The 17335-nt window shown below is 42.0% G+C and overlaps 1 protein-coding gene across 1 annotated transcript in view; it reads left to right on the top strand.

The window, feature by feature from the left end:
• gpr4 (G protein-coupled receptor 4) overlaps window positions 1-17335 on the top strand; it is a 41927-nt gene that overhangs the window by 21493 nt on the left and 3099 nt on the right. The gene's annotated exons all lie outside the window — the stretch shown is intronic.

Below are 17335 nucleotides of genomic sequence, written 5' to 3'. Positions count from 1 at the left end.
ATTAGGCTTCGCTGTATCGCTGCCTCTGACTCTGGGTAGCCTGCCCTTCCATCAGCCTACCAGAAAACTGCATGCTCAGTAGTTGTGTCTGTATGCGCCTATGCACAAAAGGGAACAGTACAGAATATTTGTTTCTCTATAAACAGCTCTTCTTGGCTTGGTAAGTAATATCGACCAAATTAGCCATCTCTACTCTCGTTGCATGAAATGTGTATGCTGCTGAGACAAGTTAATTTGAAACATTGTCATGGTGACACTGTAATGTGACAGCACTTCAAACAACAGCACAAAAAACGATGTGTGTGTGTGGGGGGGGGGGGAAGCAGGATGGTCATTTAATGTGCTTGCTGAGACTACCCTTTGGTTATTCCTCATACTTTTCATGATTATTCTGTTTCTTCACGATTTGTTGTCAACTATGTAGGCTACTGTGTTGTTTAAAAGGCCTTTATTAAACAGAATTACAATTGAAAAAGAATTGGAGAATAATTTATAGTAGTCTAGTCCTGTAACTGCATGCTACATATTTGTTCAAATATAAAACCCTTTAATTTCCTCATCTTAAAATGGAAATATTTGTTAAGGTAGGCTACAGTAAAATTATTTTTGTTCAAATTGTGTGGTTTTAAGAACTAAAACACAATTACAGTATGCAGTGCTGTTCATTGTTTCTATTCATCAAACCGGGCCCACACAATAACAAAATATGCAGGCTGTATATGAGTAGCATGGTAAAAAATGTTTTGGTATGAGGTTGGTTGGAGACCCCTGCTCTAACCCAAACTGTTAAAAAATTACCCATATTGCCAGAACTTTATTATTTCTATTGCAGATTCAGGGCAGCAATTTATGTATATATATATATATATATATATATATAGTTGTTTAAAAAAATCACATTTTATAATGATAAACTCATAATACCTTAAAAATAATATTACCATGTGACCAAATTTAAATGCAACCCTCTAGTTTGCATTTTCAAGTTAATAGTTCTTGTTCAATGCCCGACCAGATAACACTGTGTCTCGTTCACTGTCTTCAAACTCCCTGTCATAGATGAGCCAAGGCGCAGCGTGCATATAATTCCACATCTTTAACAAAGTGAAACCTTCACAACAACAAAAAACCCAGGTAAACAGAAACCGAACGTGACGAAACCGTGGCGCACACAAACACACAGAAAATAATAATGACCCACAACATTAGGTGGGAAAAAGGCTGCCGAAGTATGATTCCCAATCAGAGACAACCATAGACAGCTGCCTCTGATTGAGAACCACACTCGGCCAAAAACAAAGAAATAGAAAACATAGAATGCCCACCCAAATCACACCCTGACCTAACCAAATAGAGAAATGAAATGTCTCTCTAAGGTCAGGGCGTGACACACTGCCATATTGAGAAGGACACTTTTTGAAAGATACATCAACATTCACATCTCTAATTGTACTACATTATTGTGATTGCATTATTTTGTGACTATAAGACAATGAAAACTTAATGTACAATTTAACAATGTATTTTCTTAAACTACCAAGTACAGTACATCATTCTAATTCTTATTGGGTAAAATAATGTTATTACTCCCCTTTTCAAATTAATTTCCTCATTGTCTTGCGTTATCCTGACCACATTTTAACAGTTTGGACTGTCAATATATTACTGTGGGTGGGATTGCCAGGGAAGGAGCAGGATATTTGTGAGTCACAGGGTTGGTAGAGTTTCAGACCGGTCAATTAATTATTGAGGGTGGGATTTTCAGGGAAGGATTAGTAATCTAGTCATTAAAACGTTTTTTCAAAATAATTTTTGGGTCCCCCAGACCCCCTGCCTAACACGTGGGTAATCAAGTATATATTTGGGGGATGAAATTACACATACCAGAATAATGTACATTTCATGTTTTTAAGATTGATATTTTTTTGCACTTTGATTGATTATTTGAATGCTTATCATCTCACAATCATAACTATCTGATGAACCCATGTCTTAATCACAGCTGTGGAATGAATGCATTCCCATTAGAATACAATGTCAAAGTTATTCAGACACCAGAGTCAGGGAGGTGCAGTCAACATGATCCCTTTATCCCTTTGACCTTTCCCTGTGCCTTATGCATTCAGTTGAGTACAAATACACCATAGCTGACCCCTCTGTTTGTTGCCTGTTTAGGAGACCTGCCAAGCCCTCTCATACTGTAGTATCCTCTCACTAATCTGCCCTAATGAATGAATAATCATGCAGCTCAATTTTAGACCCGTCATCCTATTTCGCTCTCTCTCTCTCTCTCTCTCTCTCTCTCTCTCTCGATAAAGTGAGGCGGAAACAGAAGCGCCTCTCTCTCTCCCGGGCATTGCTCGTGGCTGATTAAAAGGATGCCAGGTTCGTGCTCACCACCCCCACTGTGTTTATTGTTATGAAACTGATTCAATAACTCAGGGTCTTTCCCACCAGACCTAAGGGAGTTGACAGAGAAGGGTCCTCGCAGAGGCCATCGGGAAGCCTATATGTTTAGACTCATTATTAAACTGGGACCAACTGGGCCGTCCACTGGGACGCCTGTCCAAAACACAGACTTGCGAATGCCTGTGACACTGTCCAACTTGTAATGTCACTTGTCCAACTGGCTGTGTTACAGGAAGGGAACAACCCTCCTTACCATTGCTAATATTAAGTGATGTTGGGTCATTATGGTGATGGTATAGATTGCCTATCGCACTTATCTGGAGTGAGGTCGATCTACTTTTGAGGTAAGGAATGGACTAGGAGAAATCTGATCATAGAATCATATATTACCTGGAGTGTATTCACCATGTCACTTGTGTCAAAGCAATTATTCTTTAGACAGTACAGAAGTTTATCACAATCTCAAAGTTTCCCTATGAAAACAAGTCATAAGCAAAATAAATTGTTTATGAACTGTCTATTGTGGCGCTAGCTTCTCAAATGTCCATTCACCATAGGGTTCACCAAAAGGGTTACTCTTCTGTCTGTCAGAAAATAATCGTTTGAGTGGTTGCTGTGCGACTTGGACAGCCATCACCATGGGAGATAGACTTGTCTGAAAGAGGCTCACATCATAGTGTGCTTCCCATCCCAATCCAAGCAACACTGACAATTTCTCCCGGGCTGAAATAGATCAAATGATGATATTATGGTAACTGGTTTTCAGGCTTAGCAGTGTTAGGCAGTTTTAAGTATATGTGCCTTTTGAACATTGGCCAGGGGACCCTGCTAATTCAGTTGAACAAATGCACCTACAGTATTCAAGTGCGGTAAAATGGTGATTGTTGTTGAATCTAAAGATCGCAAGTCACCATTATGAAACGTTTAAAGGTTGGTCAAATAGATATACAGTAACTGTGAACAATAAATCACAATTATCTGATATGTTTAAAATAAATAACTCACAGGTGTTTGGAGGTTGCTGTTCTTCCGCTGTGTGAACCCTGACTAACCTGAAGCTAATGCTCCACTAACCTAAATTATCCAAAGAAACAAAGAAAGGCCAATGTGTTTAGTGAGTTCAATACTATGCCATCTCTGTTTTCATTGGCATTAGGATTAGTTAAACTAAGCTAACCAAATAGATGCTAATCTCAATAGATGTATCCTAGTGTTTTTCCTATGGCTACATTTTGAACTCTTTCATAATGGTACAGTATTGAGTCTAATGAGTGAAGATTAAGAAGACCATGTCTAGGTCCCTTTGTCCTGGATTTACTTGTGTTGTTGTGTTTATGCATTGAATTATTAGGAGTAGCAGTGGTGACTTTAGCATGTCGGGCTTGGTGGGGCAAACGACCCATTTTTTAAAGATGTGTGCCAGCAAAGCCACTGCACAACTCCAAACAATACATGAAATGCATTATAACTGTTTACAAACAGCGACCACAAACTTTTAGGGTCAAGCTGTCCCACGAGTGGAGCTTCCCACGAGTGGCTGACTTGCTTCAATAAATATGGATAAAAGCCGCATTCTCCTTCAATAATAATGAATGTCGACATGAGTTTTGACTTTTGAACCATACTCAAACATTATTACATTCATGTTCACAGTGTTCGTTCTGATATAATTAACACTTAGCTCTAAGTATAAGCAAATGCAAGCAAATGAGTTGCGAAGAGTTAGGCCTATTCGTTCAGCAATTTCAAAATGGACAGTGAAAATTCGGATAGATGTTAAGGCCTTAACTTTACTCTTCTTTAAGTCACCAGAGAGAGAGAGAGAGAGAGAGAGAGAGACCCAGACTCGGCTATTAGCCTACGATTTGAAGTATTTTATTAGTCCTATGTGGTCTAAAGGAAGGACAATACAATCACAAGGATCCACTTTTGTAGACAACATATAGACGCACTGACAGCGTATTGCGCAAACAACACATCCCTCGCAATATGAACTGGAATGACATGGGTCTATTACTGAACTTTTTGCTGAACAAAAGTATTTGAATGGGAAGAGACTGTCACTGGCAACCATGGTTACGGGGAGGGGATACTGTAATATAATGCTGTTGGGTCTATAACTTACCACCCTCCTCGTGGAGAAAAGCACCAGAGCTAACTATAACACACAAAGTAAGAAAAACAATGAAATGCATCATTCTAACATTGCCTAAAATTATTAATAAGATAGTAATGAGATAGACCTATATAAGCAATATAACAATGCCGATGTACAAACTATGACGATAAGTGATTAAGAGGCAAGCCGTAATTTCGATTAAGACGTGCGCAAGCTGAGACGGATGTCGCCTATATGCCACCTATTTGTTCAGCACTTTTGAAATGGACAGCGATATAATTCTGAATATGGGCTGTTCTTAGAGTATTCTGAATGTACACCAAGTCCGAACCGTAGGATAAATAACGGGGGCACATAGGACAGACAATGAAAGCTATTACAATGGGGGCAGGTAAGCAGGCAATGAAATCTGTTGCAATATTCAATGATGACATTTCTCTAAAACTGGCTATAGGCTAGATGTGCACCACCAAGTTAGGACAGTAGGCTAAGTTCGAAGGAGGGAATGGACCAAATTCTTAGGGTGAGACATATAGGCTACGAACTACGTACTACACAACATACTTAATATTACTTTATTAGCTACAGTATACATATCTCCCTGGCATATTACATCACTTATGCAGCAGCATACTAGACATATTTATGGACTCATCATTGTTGTGCTGTGCTGTCTTGAACAGGAAGTTGGCAAGGCGGTCCTTCTCGTGGGCAAACTTCTCAATTACTTAGTCATCAAAGTCTGGCATTCTCTGGATGAAGTCATGCTGGTTTGATAGCATGGCCCAATGCATTTAACCTTTTCTCACCCATGGAGTTGCGAGTTGTTTTGATCTTTTTAAGGGGGGGAAGTTTCTCTCTGACTCGGCGGTTGTCATCGGAGTGGTGATGATGATTTTGAGAAGAGAGAATCATCTCAGACAAGGCCTCCTGCAGGTTGTTCTCGTTGAGTGATGTAAGTAAAGAAAGTGCTGTCTTTCCAGTGTGCAGCTCAGGATGCCGGTAGAGAGTGGACAGCTCCGTTTTCAACTTCTCCTGGTTGCCCAAAGGCCATAGTTTGGTAGCACACTGGAGTTCTGCCATCAGAAAGCAAAAAACATACTGGGAGAAAAATGAGCTGTCCACCAACTTTGCTGCAATTAAGTAGTTATTTTCAGAAAACCTTTCTTACACGAGCAGCGGTTGTGCCGCATGCCTCCTTCATCACGGGTGCAGGGTTAAGTTTGCTCCGCCTTGGCTTAGTGGCATCAACATGTCCTTTGACCAATGCATTAGTTTGCTCGCAAATATTTTGAATGTTCACCTTGTTGATTGCTCTGGCGATTACTTCTGCATCAATGGTTTGTTTCTGCATTATGTTGTACAAAACATCCATCTCTGGCATGACCAAGGAAAAGAACTCGAGCAGTTGCAGAAATGTGGGATTCTTGAGTTTCATGGGCAGGCCATAAGCCTCGCTGATGATGATCTCATCCCATCCAGGCTGCGTGTGGATGTCCTCCATGCCCTGGGCCAGTGCCCCACGCTCCTCCCACACAGCATTGACGGTTTTGCTTTTGAAGTTCCATCGTGTACCCAGTGGCCTGGTGACCTGTTCGTTGATTCAGCGAGAGCAGAGAGTCTTTTGGGTGGAAAAGGAGGACTGGTCTGCCAAAAACACTAAGCACACTCACTCTTCCTGCACAAAGTTGCTGAAGTGTTAGATTCAGTTGGTGTGCCAAAACAGTGCACAAATTACGCGTATGGATAAGTCTCCTTCAGTAGCATTTGGACACCACGTACATTTGTGCAACCAGCTTCTCCTCGACATTCAGTGGTGTTAGGACTTGTTTGATAGTGTTGGAGAAGCCAACACCAGTTTTGTCCTTCACCTCTACAAACTCCAAAAACCTCTCCACACACACTGTGGTCTGGTAACATGTAGTGCAGCACTATTACCATCTATGATTTACAGAAGACATCAGTGGTCTCGACTGCCTGTACAGACGCAAAATGAGTCTGACACCTCCTTAGCTATAGCTTCTCTGTACACTTCATACATACAATCCAAAAGTGTGTTTTGGATTGTGCTTGATGTAACCTTAGAAATTGGTTGGTCGCCATAATGCCTTTGTAGCCTGTAATCTCCTTCACGCATGGTCTCAAAAATACACCTGAAAACGCCTGGGCTCAAGGAGCCGGCCGACTCGTCATGGCACCGTAATTGCCACACAAATTTAATGCATGCTAGAATTCTGTCAAGCACCTATTCTCCTCCGTTTGTTGGTTGTGAAGGTTGATGGCTCGTTTACATGCAGTGTCTACCTGAGCCACAACGTTGGATTTTCCTAGTAATCCCAGTTTAACAGCGTTGTTTATATGTGATGCACAATTCTCATGTTTTGAAACCCTTTCAGACAGACCTTTTTAAATCCTTAAACTCAGACTTGGACCAAACACCTTCTCCACTGAATAGCAGGCAGGGGAAGCAATGATTACTTTAAGATGCTTGCAGTTAGCCACTGCTTCCTTCCAAACCACTCATTGTTGAATTTGCGATTTCTGACTAGTTGTGTAATGTTTATGTACAATGGCCGATGAGCACCGAGACATTTTATATCTAATTTCTCTTCATATGACAAGGATTGAAAAGGATTTGCCAGTAGATTGTCGACTTGATTCATGATGATGACAGCTAGCTTGCTAGCTAAGATTGATATATTGTAGATATAATTCTTGGATGTGCACAACTAATGCCCTCTTGGATGGGCACAACTAATGTAACTCTCTGGCAGCACCCAAAGGGCTTGAATTTTTGAGCTCACCCCGCAGATTTTGCGGTGAAGTAGTGTCCCCATGAGTGACAGAACACTGAGCCAATCACAGCGCAACTAGAACATTACCAAACCTACGCTCTGTATTTCCGCTGGCTGCCCCACCACCACGGAAAGCATTTCGCTTGTAACGGTATTTGTCGTCTGAAGAAGAGGAAGAGGACTCATCGGACCAAGGCGCAGCGTGGTAAATGTTCATGCTTTTTATTGGAACTGAACACTATAGCAAAAATAACAAAGAGCATAACCGAAACCGTCATGTAAGCTACAAAACACTAAACAGAAATTAACTACCCACAAAAACCATGTGGGAAAATGCTACCTAAGTATGGTTCCCAATCAGAGACAACGATAGACAGCTGCCCCTGATAGAGAACCATACCCAGCCAAAACAAAGAAATACAAAAATATAGAAAAAAGAACATAGAATGCCCGCCCAAATCACACCCTGATCAAACCAAAATAGAGACATAAAAAGCTCTAAGTTTAGGGCGTTTCCTATGGAAAAGTCTGGACTGTTATTCATTCATTATACAGGGTGACCTTCATGTGTTCCAATTACCAGTGTACAATGGCACAGACCAACAGCACTCTGTGTGAGTTAGGACATCATGATAACTTCTACAAAAAGGTGACACCAAGATCGTGGTTGGGCTCACAATGACATTGTGAAATTAGACTTAGTTAAGTTGGGATCCATTGTTCATCAAGGATCCACATAAATGTTTTCAATTAGTTCCAGTTACACACTGTATTATGTTGTAAGAACACACTCTCACACAAACTATAGCTGAATATACACAGGGAAAGACATCCTACATATACCCACTTGACAATGGACACCTGTGACACAAAAGTAAACAAACGAGCTACAGACTAAAATCAGTTGAACGGAAATTACATTTGTAAGAGTGAGCAAAAAGTGTGAGCTAAGCACATTTATGGGAGCGGAGGGCAAATGCGTTGTGCGGGGCTGCTGGGTGCGACAGCCAATGTGACGGACTTCGTGTGGCGGGGCTTCGATAATCAAAAGCCATGCTTTTTTGCACGATGTGTTCCAGGTTAACACAGGCTCCCCTAGTTCTCTCTTCTGCTCTCACTGGAATCTAAAGGCTGCATGGCCAACAATGTCCAGTCCTCACAAACTACTGGCTAGCGTAACATCCAATATGGCACAGGTTTATCCAGAGCACAATTCCATGTGTCATCCAGCCAATCAGGTCTCTGGGCTTGACTGACCAGGTATGAGGACACAGGACAAAACACCCTTCTGATGAGTTACGTCATACAGGCTGAGGCTCATAAGCCAAAAGCGAGCTGTTGGCAGATGTTGAACCTGATGAATGTCATCAGTACGCCTGCAACCTTCAAAAGACTATCGCAGGTGTGCTGATAACATCAGTGTGGTCACTGAGCCATGAAGGAAGAGTTGTCAACACAGTCTAAGTAATATAATAATAACAACACAGTCTAAAATACAATAATAATCACCAGGGTGTGTAACCTACTCGCTTCATTAAAGAACATTAATAGAATAACCTGTGCATGATTAACTTCAAAGTCAACCAAACACTAAGCATGTTAAGTCAAGTTTGTCCCAGGGTCAGGTAGAGGTCACAACTACATTATATTGTAGTTTACATTGCAGTGTTACGATTCCTCCTTCGCATGCAAAAACTGAGATAAGCATTTGAAATTGACAGTAGGCACAAACCACATTCTTTACTGTCAGTGTTCATATTTGTTTCCTAGAAAGAAACCAGATCAACGTAAGCTTTAAATCTGTGAAAACTTTGAAACAAGACCTAAAATAACCCTAAAATAATTAATCGAACCTGTAAGGCCAATGAAACTCGCATGTTGACTAGCGTAAACATTCTAGGACACTGATTTCCCATGGAATAATCAAGCTGTATTTTAATTGGATGAACAGACAGAAAGTGTACACAATGACTTTCCAAAAACCGCACATACAGCAACACATTTGCATAACATCCAGGGATGCAAACTAGTCACCTTTCGGCGAAATTCGCCGTTTTGATTCCAGAATAGATGACCTACGTTATTCGCGTAGATCCGATGAGAAAAGTTTGGGAGAGTTGGGGATTTGGATCACTACTGGCTGTAAACGAGCGAGTGATGCATGTTTGGAGCAATACTGGCTTAACGTAACAACAGAATGCAGCACACGGCTGCAGAAAGAAGAGACAACCAATTTATTAGTTACAGCATCAGCGCGCGCTCTGGAAATGAAGCTTTCCAGTTACAGCAGCCTGTTCCCTGAACGATAGTGTAACATTAAGTGAGAAGCCTGACCACAGAGACGGGGGTGAGAATGTGATGAAGCGTACTTCATGAGCTGTAAATGGAAAAACTACTGGTATTTTGAAAGTTTGAGGTGAGGGAAAAAGGTGTGGTGGAATAAGTATTAACATTGTTAACTATCTTGTTAGCTGGATCAAATTCTTTGTTAGCTAGCCAGAGAAATGTTAAGCAACATTAGCCAACCTATATGATCAAATAATTGAGTTCATGGTGTAAAGATTAGCTTGCTAATAAAGTCAGACAGCTAGCTAACGTTACAACATCAGATGAGCTAACATTGGTAACATAACCAATTCACTATAGTGTTAACTACAACTAACGCGTTACGTTAGTTGCTTACTGGATCCTGGCAATCTGTGTGAAATGTTAACTAGCAAACCAACTAACCTGTTAAATAATGTTTTCCCTCTACAGTATGTGGTTCATTTTCAGAATGAGATAATTAGGTGTAAATGAGTCGTTGCTTGTTAAACAAGTGTAGCTGGAGCAGAGTCTCTCTGTCGTTGACTGAGCTTTCAGTCCTGACAGTGTCCCGTTCCACTGAGGTATTAATATCCCTTGGAGCCCACACTCTCACAATGTCCATCATCCTTCTCCTGAAGGGTAACCTAGGCAACATGGGTTGCTTTTTCCTCAGAGCATCCGGTTTCCTTGAGAGCTAGTATGACTGACTAGGCACAAATGAGTCAATGCTCAACTCAGTATCTTGTCCTGTGCCAGGGACCTCATGCTCTGAAACAACCCCAAAGTAAGGTTTGAGCCTGTTGTACTGTACCACGGCATGATAAGGTCCATTTAAGGTCCATTACACTGTACTACTTCATACAGCACATCTGACAGTTTTTTTTGCAATTTTGAAAGGATCTTTGAGTTTCTTTATCAGTTTGGGTGACAACCCCTTTTTCCTCTGGTAGTCTCTAAGTCAAACATATTCATTTTCCTCGTACCTCTGGGGTGTCACATTCAGATCAAAGTATTGCTTTTGTTTAAATGTGGCTTTTAGGTGATTTCTCTTTACAGCTTCCCTTACAGTGCTAAAATACCCTTGCACCTTTTGCACATACTGAAAAACATACTGTTTCCCTTCATTTTGTTGTTTTCCCATAACCACATCAACCGGTAAAGATATTTCAGTACCAAACAGCATCCTGTATGGTGTGAACCCCGTGGAAGATTGAACACTACTCCTGTATTCCATCATCACATATGAGAGTATCTCATCCCAATTTCTTTGATTGTCATCAATAAAAAGTGACAGGATATTGAGCTCTGTTCATTCTTTCCACCAAAACCATCTGATTGTGGGTTATACGGAGTGGTTCGTGTTTTGTTCATTTGTAAAAGATTGCACATCTCTCGAAAATGAGTAGATTCAAAAGTTCTCCCCTTGTCTCTATGGATAGAGAGAGGAACGCCTAGCTTAAACACAAATTCCTCTACCAGTTTCTTGGCCGCTGTTACTGCTTCCGGATTGGGTATGGCATATGCCTCTGACCACCGGGTAAAGGAATCTGACACAACCATAATGTGTTTGTTACCTCGTTCCGTCTCTAAACGGACCCATTAAGTCTACAGCTATCCTCTCAAAAGGGCGGCTTGTAACAGATCTCGTCATGGATGCTCTGGGGACTGGACCCTGTAACTTGCATGCAGCGCATGCCACGTAGCCCTTACACCCATGCTTTATGGCTCTCTACCATCCTGGCCAATAAAATCTTGCTCTAATTTTACTGGTGAGTTTGTCAACTCCTAAATGGCTTCCTGATACAGCTACAGTTGAAATCGGAAGTTTACATACACCTTTGCCAAATACATTTAAAATGAGTTTTTCACAATGCCCGACATTTGATCCAAGTAACAAATCCCTGTTTTAGGTCAGTTAGGCTCACCATTTTATTTTAAGAATGTGAAATGTCAGAATAATAGTAGAGTGAATGATTTATTCCAGCTTTTATTTCTTTCATCACATTCCCAGTGGGTCAGAAGTTTACATACACTCAATTAGTATTTGGTAACATTGCCTTGGAATTGTTTAACTTGGGTCAAACATTTTGGGTAGCCTTCCATAAGTTTCCCACAATAAGTTGGGTAAATTTTGGCCCATTTCTCCTGACAGAGCTGGTGTAGGCCTCCTTGCTCGCACACGCTTTTTCAATTCTTCCCACAAATGTTCTATGGCATTGAGGTCAGGGCTTTGTGATGGCCACTCCAATACCTTGACTTTGTTGTCCTTAAGCCATTTTGCCACAACTTTGGAAGTATGCTTGGGGTCATTGTCCATTTAGAAGATTCATTTGCGACCAAGCTTTAACTTCCTGACTGATGTCTTGAGATGTTCAATATATCCACCTCATTTTCCTCTGTCATGATGCCATCTATTTTGTGAAGTGCACCTGTCCCTCCTGCAGCAAAGCACACCCACAACATGCTGCCACCCTCGTGCTTCACAGTTGGGATGGTGTTCTTCGGCTTGCAAGCCTCCCCCTTTTTCCTCCAAACACTACGATGGTCATTATGGCCAAACCGTTCTATTTTTGTTTCATCAGACCAGAGGACATTTCTCCAAAAAGTATGATCTTTGTTCCCATGTGCAGTTGCAAACCGTAGTCTGGCTTTTTTATGGCGGTTTTGGAGCAGAGGCTTCGTCCTTGCTGAGTGTCCTTTCAGGTTATGTCGATATAGGACTCGTTTTACTATGGATATAGATACTTTATGTACCTGTTTCATCAAGAGTCTTCACAAGATTATCCAAGATGGCGTAGCAGTGCAGACGTGGTTTGTCGTCCTCTCGTTTACTTTTTTTGTATATATTTCAATTTATTTTTCAATCTCTTTTCCATTTTTAAATTAAATATACCTTCCGGTAACCCGCCTCACTCAATGTGACACGGATCCCCTATTTATTTTTTTGACCTTATAGCGAAAATGTTCATCATAAGCTAGCCATCAGACATTGTTCTGAAAGAGCTGCAAAACCTGGATCCGTACAAATCAGCTGCGCTGGACAATCTGGACCCTCTCTTTCTAAAATTATCCGCCGCCATTGTTGCAACCCCTATTACCAATCTGTTCAATATCTCTTTCGTATCGTCTGGGATCCCTAAATATTGGACAGCTGCCGCAGTCATCCCCCTCTTCAAAGGGGGTGACACTCTAGACCCAAATTGTTATATACCTATATCCATCCTGTCCTGTCTTTCTAAAGTCTTCGAAAGCCAAGTTAATAAACAGATCACTGACCATTTTGAATCCCACCGTAACTTCGCTGCTGTGCAATCCGGTTTCCGAGCTGGTCATGGGTGCACCTCAGCCACGCTCAAGGTACTAAATGGTATCATAACCGCCATCGATAAAAGACAGTACTGTGCAGCCGTCTTCATCGACCTGGCCAATGCTTTCGACTCTGTCAATCACCGTATTCTTATCGGCAGACTCAATAGCCTTGGTTTCTCAAATGACTGCGTCGCCTGGTTCACCAACTACTTCGCAGACAGAGTTCAGTGTATCAAATCGGAGGGCCTGTTGTCCGGACCTCTGGCAGTCTCTATGGGGGTACCACAGGGTTCAATTCTCGGGCCGACTCTTCTCTGTATTTATCAATGATGCCGCTCTTGCTGTGGGTGATTCCCTGATCCACCTCTACGCAGACGACACCATTCTGTATACATCTGGCCCTTCTTTGTACACTGTGTTAACTAACCTCCAAACGTGCTTCAATGCCATACAACAACCGCTCTTAAACGTTAGTAAAACCAAATGCATGCTTTTCAACCGTTCGCTACCCGCGCCTGTCCGACTAGCATCGCTACTCTGGACGGTTATGACCTAGAATACGCGGACAACTCCAAATACCTAAGTGTCTAGCTAGACAAACTAGCCTTCCAGACTCATATCAAACATCTCCAATCCAAAATCAAATCTAGAATCGGCTTTCTATTTCGCAACAAAGCCTCCTTTACTCACGCCGCCAAACTTACCCTAGTAAAACTGACTATCCTACCGATCCTCGACTTCGGCATCTACAAAATAGCTTCCAATACTCTACTCAGCAAACTGGATGCAGTCTATCATAGTGCCATCTGTTTTGTTACCAAAGCCCCTTAAACCACCCACCACTATGATCCGTATGCTCTAGTCGGCTGACCCTTGCTACATATTTGTCACCAGACCCACTGGCTCCAGGTCATCTATAAGTCTATGCGAGGTAAAGCTCCGCCTTATCTCAGCTCACTGGTCACGATAACAACACCCACGTGTAGCACGTGCTCCAGCAGGAATATCTCACTGGTCATCCCCAAAACCAACACCTCGTTTGGCCGCCTTTCCTTCCAGTTCTCTGCTGCCGGTGACTGAAATGAATTGCAAAAATCGCTGAAGCTGGAGACTTACATTTCCCTCACTAACTTTAAACATCAGCTATCTGAGCAGCTAACCGACCACTGCAGCTATACATAGTCCATCTCTAAATTGCCCACCCAATCTACCTACCTCATCCCCATATTGTTTTTATGAACTTTTCTGCTCTTTTGCACACCAGTTTCACTACTTGCACATCATCATCTGCTCATCATCATCTGCTCATCTATCACTCCCGTGTTAATCTGCTAAATTTGAATTACTTTGCTCCTATGGCCTATTTATTGCCATACCACCTCACTCTTTTTTCTTTTTTTTTGCACACACTGTATATAGACTTTCTTTTTTTCTATTGTATTATTGACTGTACGCTTGTTTATTCCATGTGTAACTCTGTGCTGTTGTTTGCGTCGCACTGCTTTGCTTTATCTTGGCCAGGTTGCAGTTGTAAATGAGAACTGGTCCCATGGTGTTTATACTTGTGTACTATTGTTTGTTCAGATGAACGCGGTACCTTCAGGCATTAGGAAATTGCTCCCAAGGATGAACCAGACTTGTCAAAAGAAATCAGCCAAGAACTCAGAAACAAAATTGTAGGTCTACAATTTTGGTTCTGAGGTCTTGGCTGATTTCTTTTGATTTTCCCATGATGTTAAGCAAAGAGGCACTGCGTTTGAAGGTAGGCCTTGAAATACATCCACATGTACACCTCCAATTGACTCAAATGATGTCAATTAGCCTATCAGATGCTTCTAAAGCCATGACATAATTTTCTGGAATTTTCCAATCTATTTAAAGGCACAGTCAGCTTAGTGTATGTAAACTTCTGACCCACTGGAATTGTGATACAGTGAATTATAAGTTAAATAATCTGTAAACAATTGTTGGAAAAATTACTGGCGTCATGCACAAAGTAGATGTCCTAACCGACTTGCCAAAACTATAGTTTAACAAGAAATTTGTGGAATGGTTGAAAAATGAGTTTTAATGATTCCAACATAAGTGTATGTAAACTTCCGACTTCAACTGCAAGTATCTCATATACGAGCTCATCTGGTACAACCCCTCTCCGGATTTTTTATTTTATTTTATTTCACCTTTATTTAACCAGGTAGGCAAGTTGAGAACATGTTCTCATTTACAATTGCGACCTGGCCAAGATAAAGCAAAGCAGTTTGATACATACAACAACACAGAGTTACACATGGAGTAAAACAAACATACAGTCAATAATACAGTAGAAAAATAAGTCTATATACAATGTGAGCAAATGAGGTGAGATAAGGGAGGTAAAGGCAAAAAAAGGCCATGGTGTCGAAGTAAATACAATATAGCAAGTAAAACACTGGAATGGTAGATTTGCAGTGGAAGAATGTGCAAAGTAGAGAGAAATAATGGGGTGCAAAGGAGCTAAATAAATAAATGCAGTAGGTGGAGAGGTAGTTGTTTGGGCTAAATTACAGATGGGCTATGTACAGGTGCAGTAATCTGTGAGCTGCTCTGACAGCTGGTGCTTAAAGCTAGTGAGGGAGATGTGTTTCCAGTTTCAGAGATTTGTGTAGTTCGTTGCAGCCATTGGCAGTAGAGAACTGGAAGGAGAGGCATCCAAGCGAAGAATTGGTTTTGGGGATGACCATAGAGATATACCTGTTGGAGCGCGTGCTACAGGTGTGTGCTGCTATGGTGACCAGCGAGCTGAGATAAGGGGGGACTTTACCTAGCAGGATCTTGTAGATGACCTGGAGCCAGTGGGTTTGGCGACGAGTATGAAGCGAGGGCCAGCCAACGAAAGCGTACAGGTTGCAGTGGTGGGTAGTATAAGGGGCTTTGGTGACAAAACGAATGGCACTGTGATAGACTGCATCCAATTTATTGAGTAGGGTATTGGAGGCTATTTTGTAATGACATCGCCGAAGTCTATGATCGGTAGGATGGTCAGTTTTACAAGGGTTTGTTTGGCAGCACGAGTGAAGGATGCTTTGTTGCGAAATAGGAAGCCAATTCTCAATTTAATTTTGGATTGGAGATGTTTGATGTGAGTCTGGAAGGAGAGTTTACAGTCTAACCAGAGACCTAGGTATTTGTAGTTGTCCACATATTCTAAGTCAGAACCATCCAGAGTAGTGATGTTGGATGGGCGGGCAGGTGTCATCTGTCTCATAGTTTTGACTCTTAAGGCATAACACCTTATTATTCACATGTAATGCCCCCCACACTTGTTTGAAAAGCCTAAACTTTGGCTCCGATTGCAACTCCACAGGAGCTCTGCTCTACCTTCCTTTTTTCCATGTCTTTAACTGGGAGACCACTGGGTCTCTATCCTGTGCTTCCAAAAGGAAAGCTGCATTTCTGGATCCTGCCTGGCTTGTTTGAACTCCAGCTACAGGCTCAATGGTGACATCCTGAGGCTTGTTTACGATGGCTCTCAGATTGACAGTGGCCTCCTGTGAGACAGCTGTGTCCACACTCTGTGTGTGTCAGCGTGACACACCATCAGCATTACTGTGCAGTCTCCCTGGCCTGTGGACAATATCATAGTCAAACTGACCTAGTTTCTCCAACCATCTCGCCAACTGTCCCTAGCCAACCTCGGTGAGCTGTGATCAGTTTTCAGTAGAAATGTCCTCTCCAGCAAAAAGTGTTGGAAACACTGCCACAGCAAGAAGCTCCTTCTTCGTATTTGAATACTTCATCTCCTGTTTTGACAGTGCCCGACTGGCATATGCTACTACTCTCTCTCTCTACCCTTGTATTTCTGGGAGAGGACTGCCCCCTATGCCTGTGTCACATGTGTTGGTATCCATGATGAAATCTAGATTTGGGTCCCGGGGAAGCCAGTATGGGGGATGTGGTAAGCTTGGACTTTTCCCCTTATCTGTTAACCTGTACAAAGCCTCCGCCATAGCTGCAAAATCTGTTATGAACCTCTTGTAGTATGACGCCAGGCCTAGAAAGCTTCTTGCCTCTGTCAGCGACTTGAGGTTAGGCCATGGCCTGACTGTCTCTGTTTTCCATGGGGTCAGTGGACACTCCCTCAGCCCGAGATGATGTGTCCCAGGTAGCTCACCTGCGACCTGAACATGTGGCACTTAGATGGTTTCATCTTAAGTCCTGCCTGCTCCAATCTGCTGAAAACCTTGTCTAAACGCTTCACATGCTCTTGGAATGTACGACCAAACACTATGAAGTCATCTAAGTACACCAAACATGTTGTCCACCCTAAATCAGACAACGCCAGGTCCATGAGACGCTGGAAGCTGCTTGGAGCATCTGGAATTCGAAAAGCCCTCACTTTGTACTTTCACAAAATACG

This window comes from Oncorhynchus masou, chromosome 13, assembly GCF_036934945.1.
Source record: "Oncorhynchus masou masou isolate Uvic2021 chromosome 13, UVic_Omas_1.1, whole genome shotgun sequence".
NCBI lineage: Eukaryota > Metazoa > Chordata > Actinopteri > Salmoniformes > Salmonidae > Oncorhynchus > Oncorhynchus masou.
This window is presented reverse-complemented; position numbering and strand designations above follow the sequence as displayed.